Source organism: Lissotriton vulgaris, chromosome 7, assembly GCF_964263255.1.
Source record: "Lissotriton vulgaris chromosome 7, aLisVul1.2, whole genome shotgun sequence".
Taxonomy (NCBI): Eukaryota; Metazoa; Chordata; class Amphibia; order Caudata; family Salamandridae; genus Lissotriton; species Lissotriton vulgaris.
In genome coordinates, this window is record NC_141695.1 from 956,079,883 (window position 1) to 956,089,975 (window position 10,093).

The 10,093-nt window shown below is 49.4% G+C and overlaps 1 protein-coding gene across 1 annotated transcript in view; it reads left to right on the forward strand.

Annotated features, from left to right (window-relative positions):
* GABRA6 (gamma-aminobutyric acid type A receptor subunit alpha6) overlaps positions 1-9,849 on the forward strand; it is a 267,861-nt gene extending 258,012 nt beyond the window's left edge. The window contains exon 10 of the mRNA XM_086928835.1: positions 9,630-9,849. The gene's annotated coding sequence lies outside the window, so the exon portion shown is untranslated. The remainder of the gene's footprint in view (positions 1-9,629) is intronic.
* The last annotated feature ends 244 nt before the right edge of the window (positions 9,850-10,093 follow it).

Consider the following 10,093-nt stretch of genomic DNA (forward strand, 5'->3'; position numbering starts at 1 on the left):
TCACCTAATTTCCCTACCTGGTAACAAAATTAGGCAGGTGAAAATGTAATAATCAGTCAAATTGTCACGCAAAAGTCAGACACATAGAAGCCAACAAGAAGCAACACTGGGAAGCCACTTCAAGGAAGACAGCTTAGAGAACGAAGCAATATATATAAAGAGCGAATGGAAAGGGGCGACCATTCGGTCCCCCCGAACGTATGGCGGAGTACCACGAGCCCCCCGGGAAGCCATTTTTGGGCGGGAGGCGAGCCTCGGCTGGTATGCCCGAAGCGGCGTAGCCGGGGCGCGCCTTTTCCCGCCCTAGAGTGGGCTGGCCTAGACACTGACGCTGCCGGCCACGCCCGAAGGGGCAGGCAGGGGCGGGTTTACGCCCGCCCTGAAGACGGATAAAAGGAGCAACAAGACAAGAACGCATCCTCTTGTTCCTGTGCTCGGAAGCTGCACCCCCTCGCTGCACGTGAGCTCGAGACGGAACAAAGAGCCAATTTTGAGCGTGTTAATCTTTCTTGTTTGTTTTACAGATATTCTGTTGGAGAATGCCTAAGAAAGTTGGAAAACGAATGACTACCGATCAGATGCTGCGTTTTCTTATGAAAGAGGTGACCGACCTAAAAAAGCGAATGGCGGATAAAGACGAGGAAGGGGGACCGAAATGTCCTTTGGCGGGAACAGCTCCGGGAGGGAAAGGCAAGAGGCCCAAAAGGGGAGCAGCCGGGGGAGACGTCCCGGTTCCCTGTACCCCACTCGAAGGGCCGATTCCGGTGCCGGCAGAGGGGAATCCGATTCCCGTGGTGGTCACCCCCGTGTCCGGGGAGGATATGCCGCCCGAGCTGGCGGCGCAAGTAGCAGCGTGGTTGGGTAAAAATAGCGAGGGCGCCACGTCTGACGAAGCACGGGTGTTGATGAAGCAACTGCGCGAAACGAGGGAGGCGGCGAAGGTAGCATCGCCAGTTATCGCGCCGGTTGCGGCGGTAGAAAAACCACCTGGGACAGGCTCAGCCGCGGATAAAGCTTCTGGTTCAGGTAAGCGGCCATTGCCGATTGCAAGGGATGAGTCTGCACCTTCACGAAGGGAAAAGTTGGGTCAACATGTCCCTATGGCTATTAAAGAAAAGATATGGGCAGAGGAGTATGTAAACATCTTCTCGTTGCTTACCGATCATTATGAGATGGAGCATGTGAAGAACCAAAAGGAACTCATGCATCCGAGTGTTTGGCGCGCAAAGATGGCCGCCTTTAAGGTAAATGAAAATATTGGCAATTGGGGCAAAGCGTGGGGGATTTTTACATCCATTCTGGGTGAACGTAGGCCCGAGTTACTGCCCGAATTGCCGATTTATCAGTCACGGATCATGGGGTATTCCGTATCATATGGGGGCAACCAGTGGTTCTGTTACGATAATATTTTCAGAAAAGCGAAAGAGCATGATAAAAGCTTAACTTGGGATTGTTACGATTCTGTGTCATGGTCAAAAATGGAGGATACTGGTATGTTGAATTTGCCATTGGTAGGGTGTAGTGTGGGCGAGTCTTCCCGCCAATATGCTGGGACGCCCTTTCGATCAGGTACGAGTAACGACTACCACTCGAGGCCGAACGGCACCACAGGTAAAAGAGGGATTTGTTGGAACTTTAACAAGGGCAAATGTACGAGGCCCCAGGGGTCATGCAAATTTAGGCACGAATGTAGCGGGTGTGGGCAATCATCCCATCCTGAGTCCATGTGCAGAGCCAAAACGGGTGACAACGGGGGTAGAGGAGGCGCCAAACAGGTCTGAAATAGTCCGAGGGGCGCCTTTACCTACTCCGATTGATACCATGGCAATGATTCCTTGGCTCAGCGAATACCCGGATCACGCTTCCGCTGGGATGTTGCGGAACGGGTTTTCATATGGTTTCCGCATCCCAGTGGGGGAGTTTCAGGGTGTAGCGAAATGTAAAAACCAAATATCAGTCTTGCAACATACGACCGTGGTACAGGAGAAGATTGGGAGGGAGGTGGCGCGAGGTCGAGTCGCCGGTCCATTTGATGTGCCACCGGTTACTAACTTTGTCTGTTCCCCCTTAGGGGTGGTGCCCAAGAAGGACCCGGGTGAGTTTCGGCTGATACATAATTTGTCAGCCCCACGTGGTCTTTCCGTAAACGATGCGTTAGACCCGGAAGTGTGTTCGGTACGATACTCATCTTTCGATGAGGCCGTAGCCATATTGAATCGCCTAGGGCCCGGTGCGCTGATGGCAAAATCTGATATCGAGTCAGCGTTCCGGTTGCTCCCGGTACATCCAGACGATCAGCGTCTTCTTGGTTTCATGTTTCAGGGCCACTATTACATGGATAGATGTATGCCAATGGGGTGCTCTATATCTTGTGCCTATTTTGAGAAATTCAGTTGTTTCCTGCAATGGGTCTTCACAAGGAAGACGGGGTTTCAACAGGTTATGCATTATCTCGATGACTTTTTGTTTCTGGGGGCAGCCGGGGATCCGGAATGTGGTCAGGCTTTGAATGACTTTTGTGTCTTGATGAATCATTTTGGTGTGCCATTGGCACCAGGTAAGACGGTGGGTCCTTCGACTTGCATCGAGTTTCTAGGGATCGAGCTCGACTCTGAGGGAGGTTGTTTTCGTTTACCGGGAGACAAGGTGCTAAGGTTCAGGGCATCCCTGGAAACGTGTATTAGTAGGTCCAAAGTTAACCTACATCAATTACAACAATTGGTGGGGCAGCTGAACTTTGCCCTAAGAGTAATGCCAATGTCCCGCCCCTTTTCCCGCTCGATCGCTCAGGCCATGGTCGGCCTGAAGGAGGGCCATCATCGCACGAGGCTCTCGGCAGAGGTTCGTCAGGACATGCGCATTTGGTTGGCATTCCTGGCGGATTTCAATGGTCGAGTTGTCTGGAACAAACCGGCGGTGTCCTCCGAAGAGCTGGGGCTGTGGACAGATTCAGCAGGGAGCATTGGTTTTGGGGCCATTTTTGGCACACAATGGTCGGCTCAAAAATGGCCGTCATGGTGGCATGAGGATGGGCTGACAAGTAACATTGCTTTTCTTGAACTGTTCCCCATTCTGGTGGCCTTGAAGACTTGGCCTGAGGGGTTCAGAGATCACTCTGTGGTGTTCTGGTCCGATAATATGACCGTGGTTTAGTGTATCAATAGCCAGGCGGCACGATGCAAATGGATTCTGAGACTGCTCAAAGAAATTGTTTTGTTGTGTATGCAATTGAATGTGCTATTTAAGGCACGACATGTGCCGGGGGTGATGAACCAAGCGGCTGATGCCCTTTCTCGTTTCCGTATGCAGGCCTTCTGGGGTTTTCTGCCCACAGCGGACCCGGTGGCGGCACCCTTTCCCGAAGCTCTCTGGTCTCTCGGTGCCCCGAACTACGAAACCTCGTGGGAGAGAGTTTAGCACCCAGGACGAGGAAGGCATATGAAGGGGCGTTCCGTTCCTATTTGTCCTTTTTGGGGACTGCTAGAGGGGAGCTTTGGGGCCAGGAGGAGTGGGTGGTAAACTTCCTGCTGTCTCTACATCAGGCAGGCAAATCAGTGGCTACGGCCCAGAGGCATCGGGCAGCCATTTCCTTTGTGGCAAGGGCTTATGGGATCCAGGACCCGACAGCGTCTTTCGTTGTACAAAAAGCGCTACGTGGGTGGCAACGCCTTGAGGGCCGCAGAGTAGATGAAAGGCACCCGATAGGTCTGGATAGGCTGGCCCTGTTATTATCGGTACTCCCTTCAACATGTTCATCCTAGTTTGAGGCGGTGTTATTCCGAGCCGCTTTTTCGCTGGCATTCCATGGGGCTATGCGGGTAAGCGAATTAGTGGCGAGGAACAAGCGGGATGTGATGGGGGGACTGTGCCGAGAGCACGTTCAGGTCAGAGGGGAGACAATGACTGTCTCGTTTGTCAGGTCCAAGACTGATCAGGGTGCGATGGGAGATTGCATAGTCATACAAAGGATTCCCGGGTCCCCCATGTGCCCGGTGAGTTGCTTAGAGGAATATTTAGCGCAAAGGGTGGCATCATGGGGGGGGACCTTGTTGAGACACGCTGACGCCACCCCACTGACGAGGTTTCAGTTTCAGCGGGTGCTTGCGATGTCGATTTCCGCTGCGGGCTTGAACCCCGGCGAGTTTGGGACCCATTCCTTTCGGATAGGGGCTGCTACGGAGGCTACAGCCAGGGGTCTGAATGTCGAACAAGTTAAACGTATGGGGCGTTGGTCCTCCAACTGTTATAAAAGGTATGTGCGGTTGCACATGTTGTGAAGCTGTAATGATGTACTCATGCTTCTTGTTTTGTTTGGTTTTCAGTTGCGCAAGCCTACGAGGCGGGGCGGACTATGCAGTCGACCCAACACCGGGCCAGCGGTCAAACATCACCGGCTGTGAAAAAGGAGGTGTGGGTCGTGGGCCACTCATACGTGAGGCATGCCGCGGACGTATTCAAAGCAGGTGACATGATTCACGTGGCTGGGGAATACGGGTACAGTGTGTCCTTCTATGGAAAGGGCGGGCTCTGTATTGACCAGTTTCAATCATTTTTCGAGGGTTTGTTAGGGCGGACGAGGTCACCGCCGGCTGTAGTCATAGTACATCTTGGGGGCAATGATTTGGTGACCGCTGGTAGACGACTTCTTCTTGAGGCGATGCTTTCCACTGTAAGTTGGTTAGCGAGAAGAGTTCCAGGGTGCACGATTGCATGGTCCCATATGATCCCACGAAAAGTGTGGCGGGGGGCTCTTTCAGTTTCTGCTCTGAATCATTCGGTAAGGAAGATTAATAATAAAGTGAGTAGATTGTTCCGTTCAAGTACACTGCATTCTATCTCGCATGGTTGCATTAAAGGGGACAGTATGTATTTGGGGGATGGTGTTCACTTGTCCCGGGTGGGGAACGAGTTACTCATAGGAGACCTGATAGCTTGGCTGAGGACTTTGAGACATGACATTTAGATAGGAGTTGTGGGGGGTCCGGATAGCCGGTCAACTATCCGGCCTGTGGCGGTAAGGTCATGATCGGTGAGCACTAATTGGAAGATCCCTGTGAGTGGGCGTCACCCATTACGGATGGGAGCGCTCGAGGGAGGTGGCCATCGGCCCCTCAACGGGTAGGCGGTCCCGTCTAAGGATGGGCCGCCGAAAGGAAAGGAAAGGCGGTCAAGGCCCCTTCCTGGGTAGGAGGGGTTACAGCCCCCTCCTGGGGAATTTCCCGGGGCCAGGATATCTGCGACGGCAGATATGGTAAGATGTGTGGGGTTTGGGAGGGGGTCTACGCTACCTTCTAGATACCTCACACGAGTCCTCGGACGACCTTTAAGTGGCAACGAGTTTATTGGGGCCCCCGTCAAGTCAAGGGAAATTGGTAGTTGCACTTGAGGTACACCTCTGTGCGGTCGCCCCTCACAAGTGAGGGGGATGTTTCTGGTTTAGGGATCTTGACACCGGTTACGACCTTGCCGTTGGCCCTTAAACGTTAGGATGTACAATTTCAAAATTTCAAGTTAAAGTTTGGTAGGATGTTAGTTCGGCTAGGAGAACCTTTGTATTAGAGAATATGTTAAGGTTAGCCAAACATCGCAATGTGGTAATGAAATTGTACATAATATGAAACTGTTATTTTAATGTTTTAATTTTGTTTCATATTTTAATAAATACGGCCGGGAGGGTCACTCCCTCCCGTCTTCCAAAAGTTCAGAACCGTTTCCTGTCTCCCATCCTTGGGGAGTGTGTTGAGAGGGGGTGGCGGGTATCTCAGCCATATGGAAAGGGGCGACCATTCGGTCCCCCCGAACGTATGGCGGAGTACCACGAGCCCCCCGGGAAGCCATTTTTGGGCGGGAGGCGAGCCTCGGCTGGTATGCCCGAAGCGGCGTAGCCGGGGCGCGCCTTTTCCCGCCCTAGAGTGGGCTGGCCTAGACACTGACGCTGCCGGCCACGCCCGAAGGGGCAGGCAGGGGCGGGTTTACGCCCGCCCTGAAGACGGATAAAAGGAGCAACAAGACAAGAACGCATCCTCTTGTTCCTGTGCTCGGAAGCTGCACCCCCTCGCTGCACGTGAGCTCGAGACGGAACAAAGAGCCAATTTTGACCCGCCCACCAGCCCCTGAGGACAGCGAGTGGTTTTAAATAAAGTTTGAAGTGGTACCGCTAATTTTCTTTTTGCAGGTTGTGATGATGATCGTGATAAGTTTGATTATGCAATAAAGATTGGTCAATTCGTAGTATGTTCTCAAATAAAGTGATCCTGCACTGGTTTGATCCGTAATCTTGCTCGTTGATAAGCTGTTTGTTACTGTCTTCTAGGAATTTAGTCTTTTTAGTAATTTAGCTAGAATTGTCGTATTTATTTTGGTCGGGCGGTAAGGTCATGATCGGTGAGCACTAATTGGAAGATCCCTGTGAGTGGGCGTCACCCATTACGGATGGGAGCGCTCGAGGGAGGTGGCCATCGGCCCCTCAACGGGTAGGCGGTCCCGTCTAAGGATGGGCCGCCGAAAGGAAAGGAAAGGCGGTCAAGGCCCCTTCCTGGGTAGGAGGGGTTACAGCCCCCTCCTGGGGAATTTCCCGGGGCCAGGATATCTGCGACGGCAGATATGGTAAGATGTGTGGGGTTTGGGAGGGGGTCTACGCTACCTTCTAGATACCTCACACGAGTCCTCGGACGACCTTTAAGTGGCGACGAGTTTATTGGGGCCCCCGTCAAGTCAAGGGAAATTGGTAGTTGCACTTGAGGTACACCTCTGTGCGGTCGCCCCTCACAAGTGAGGGGGATGTTTCTGGTTTAGGGATCTTGACACCGGTCACGACCTTGCCGTTGGCCCTTAAACATTAGGATGTACAATTTCAAAATTTCAAGTTAAAGTCTGGTAGGATGTTAGTTCGGCTAGGAGAACCTTTGTATTAGAGAATATGTTAAGGTTAGCCAAACATCGCAATGTGGTAATGAAATTGTACATAATATGAAACTGTTATTTTAATGTTTTAATTTTGTTTCATATTTTAATAAATACGGCCGGGAGGGTCACTCCCTCCCGTCTTCCAAAAGTTCAGAACCGTTTCCTGTCTCCCATCCTTGGGGAGTGTGTTGAGAGGGGGTGGCGGGTATCTCAGCCATATTCCCAAAACATAGCAGAACAAGTGCCGCCCGTAATCCATGTATGATGCTTCTTTGTTCTAACACACCTAAAATATGCCTTGCGGTGTCAGTGAAAGCAATCTTCTGACACAATTTAGAGTCTAGCAGAGGGGTATGCCTCAACACAAGTGCCAGGGGAAATAATGTACTTGTAATGAGGCGGTCATAATATCGGTCACATTTGTGATGGAGTAACCCTCTGACTCACTTTTTTACTACATGACAAAGGCATTTTTATCTGCCAATTAGACTGCAGCCCAGCCGGAGCACTGTGGTGCTCCTTGCAGTCTCATACTTTTGTAATGTATTAGGGTAGTGTCAAACCCAAGGCAACCCACACATGACAATTACCCCTCCATGTCATAAGTGCATTTTTTAGTCATTTACAATGGAATTACAGAGAAGTCGACAAGACCAAACAAAATGTTCCAATGTACAGCATACCTTTTTTTGTTTGGGGTGGGGGAGGGGCAGAGACACTTTACTACTGTTTAGCAGTGGTAAAGTGCACAAAGTTATAAAGCCAGCAAAATCAGACAGGCATACATGAGGGAGTGACAAAAATGTGGTACTTTTAACAACCAGTAAGTTAAACTCACAGTCTCCCAATTACTCCTGCTGGAGTCATTGGTTACTATCTTGAGTTTACCCAAACCCTGCCCTATTAGTCGCAACCTCAAAGTTGCGACTAATTTACCCAAAGCATGCACTATTAGTCAGAACCTCGTTCAGAAAAGCTAGTGCTGAAACACTCACAGATCCCCACGAAGCTCTCATTAAACTTTATATATTGCATTGTAGACTACTTGGGCGTTGTTGATTGTCTTTCAGACTGGGGATCATCCCGGTCAGCCTTAAGTTCTCCATCTTTCAGGCCAGTGTACCCAAAAACGATAAATTGTTAAGCTTTCCCACTGCCACCACCTTCATCATAGCATCATAGACCTCCAACTATTTTTATTGAAGTTTCAATAAAAAAAGAGAACAGGCTTGTCACCGCCTCCCAGTGTGAATTTGAGCATGTGATTGTTGGTGGAAACCCCTGGCACTCATTTTTAAGAACAAGGACTTCTTTCTTAATTTTCCATCACCAGATATTGACCGAGAGAAAGGAGGTGGGCACACACATGGGAAAGAAGGGGAAGATAAAGATGGAAACACTGTATAAAAGGGAGAATGCAGAGACTGACTAGAGTGAAATAAAGGGGCAGACAGGCACTGAAAGTGGATTAGTCTGAGGTGAAATGAGACAACTCAGACTTGGTATTCAATGCACCAGCATTTAACAGCGATGGCCACAGGATTCAGAGCACAACTTTAGGCATCACACGCATTCCTTCGCTAATTAAGCGCTGCTACCTTTTCACATTGAATTAATAAGAATATTTTATTGCCATATACAAGCAGTGGCAGCTGCCTTGGAACGGGGGTGGTGAGAGGGGGGATGAAAAAATAATAAAAAATACATTTACCTGTCGCAGCCATCACCACCTCTCCTCTTCCACAGAACCGGAAGTACTCAGGCTCCCTGCCTCTCCCAACTAATCAAAACGCCGCATCAGCAGTGTTTTGATTGGTCTGAGTGGCCAAACAGGCAGTGCCTGGTAGCCTGGGCATTTCTGTACTGGGATGAGCAACACAGCCCGGTGGAGAACATGCTAAATGCGCATGACGGTCTGTCCAGCCTAAAAGTGGGGGCCAAACAATCATGGGCACCGGGAGAGTGCAAACCTCTCCTCACACAGCACTGATGGTGCGAGCTCAGCCCACACCACGCGACCTGGCTCCAAGTCCAGCAAAGAAAAATAATATGATAATAACTCTTGTTATTATCTTTTTATTTTTATTTTTTAGCACTGTTTGTTTAGTTGTGAGGCAATGCTCCTCCGCCTTAGCGGTGGAGCCGCCACTGTATACAAGTACGAGCTGACCTTGGAATATCTAAACTAATTTTGCGCCCATACATTTTGTCTCTAGATTGTTGAAAAGACTTTGAACTCAACCCTGCCCCACACTCAACATTGGATTCACTTTCAATTTGTCCCTTTTCCAGATTTCAATTACGAATGTTGGTTGTAAAGGAAAGATGAAAGAATAAAGAAACACCATAATATAATCTTTCTTTTACTTGGGGAAAAATCCCTCAGCTGCGAAAAAGAAAAATGAATGACGTTGCAGGCGAAAGCTTAATCCTACGGAAGGCCTATTATTTCACGTGTAGAGAAGACAATGGATAATATTTGTGATACTGTTCTGAGATGGATGTGTCAAACCTGCAATCTTCATTTCACAGATGAAAGCCAGGCTGTAGAATAAAAAGCATGACTGACAGCCATACATTAAAAACCACTGTCAAGAGAGTTGTGCAGGCTCTCCATAATGAGGCGGTTTTGTAGAACATTTTACTTTCCATTTATATTTATATTTCTGGCACCGCTGAAGAAACAACTAACATGCACACAATCTTTTCTTCTATCTCTGCAGAAGTGCTGAATGCGAAATGAAGCAGTTGTTCGCTGAACCAACAGAGAAGAGGTGATGAAAACAGCTTCTTCGACGAATGCCTTACGATAAAACTGCAGTAGTAATCACTGCAGGGCCCTCCTACTACAGCAATACGAAGTAGATGTCAGGAAGTTATGTCTTTAATAGCCGACTCCACCAGTTGACAAGTGGACATTAGCAGAAGAAATACACACACTCTTAAAGGCATTTTGGATGCTGCGAAAAGCAATCCCAATCCACTATTACTTATGCTAATTTAAACATTCTAAAACAAAATGGGATGTATTTCTGGATGCTGGAAACGTTCAGATGGGATTCTTACAATTACAAAGCCCCTTGTGCCGCCGGTGTGTCACTTTTTATCAAATAAAGGGGCATATTTACAAGGGCAGTGCGCCAGCAAGCGTCACTTTTTCTGATGCGCCGGTGGCGCAATGCCTACT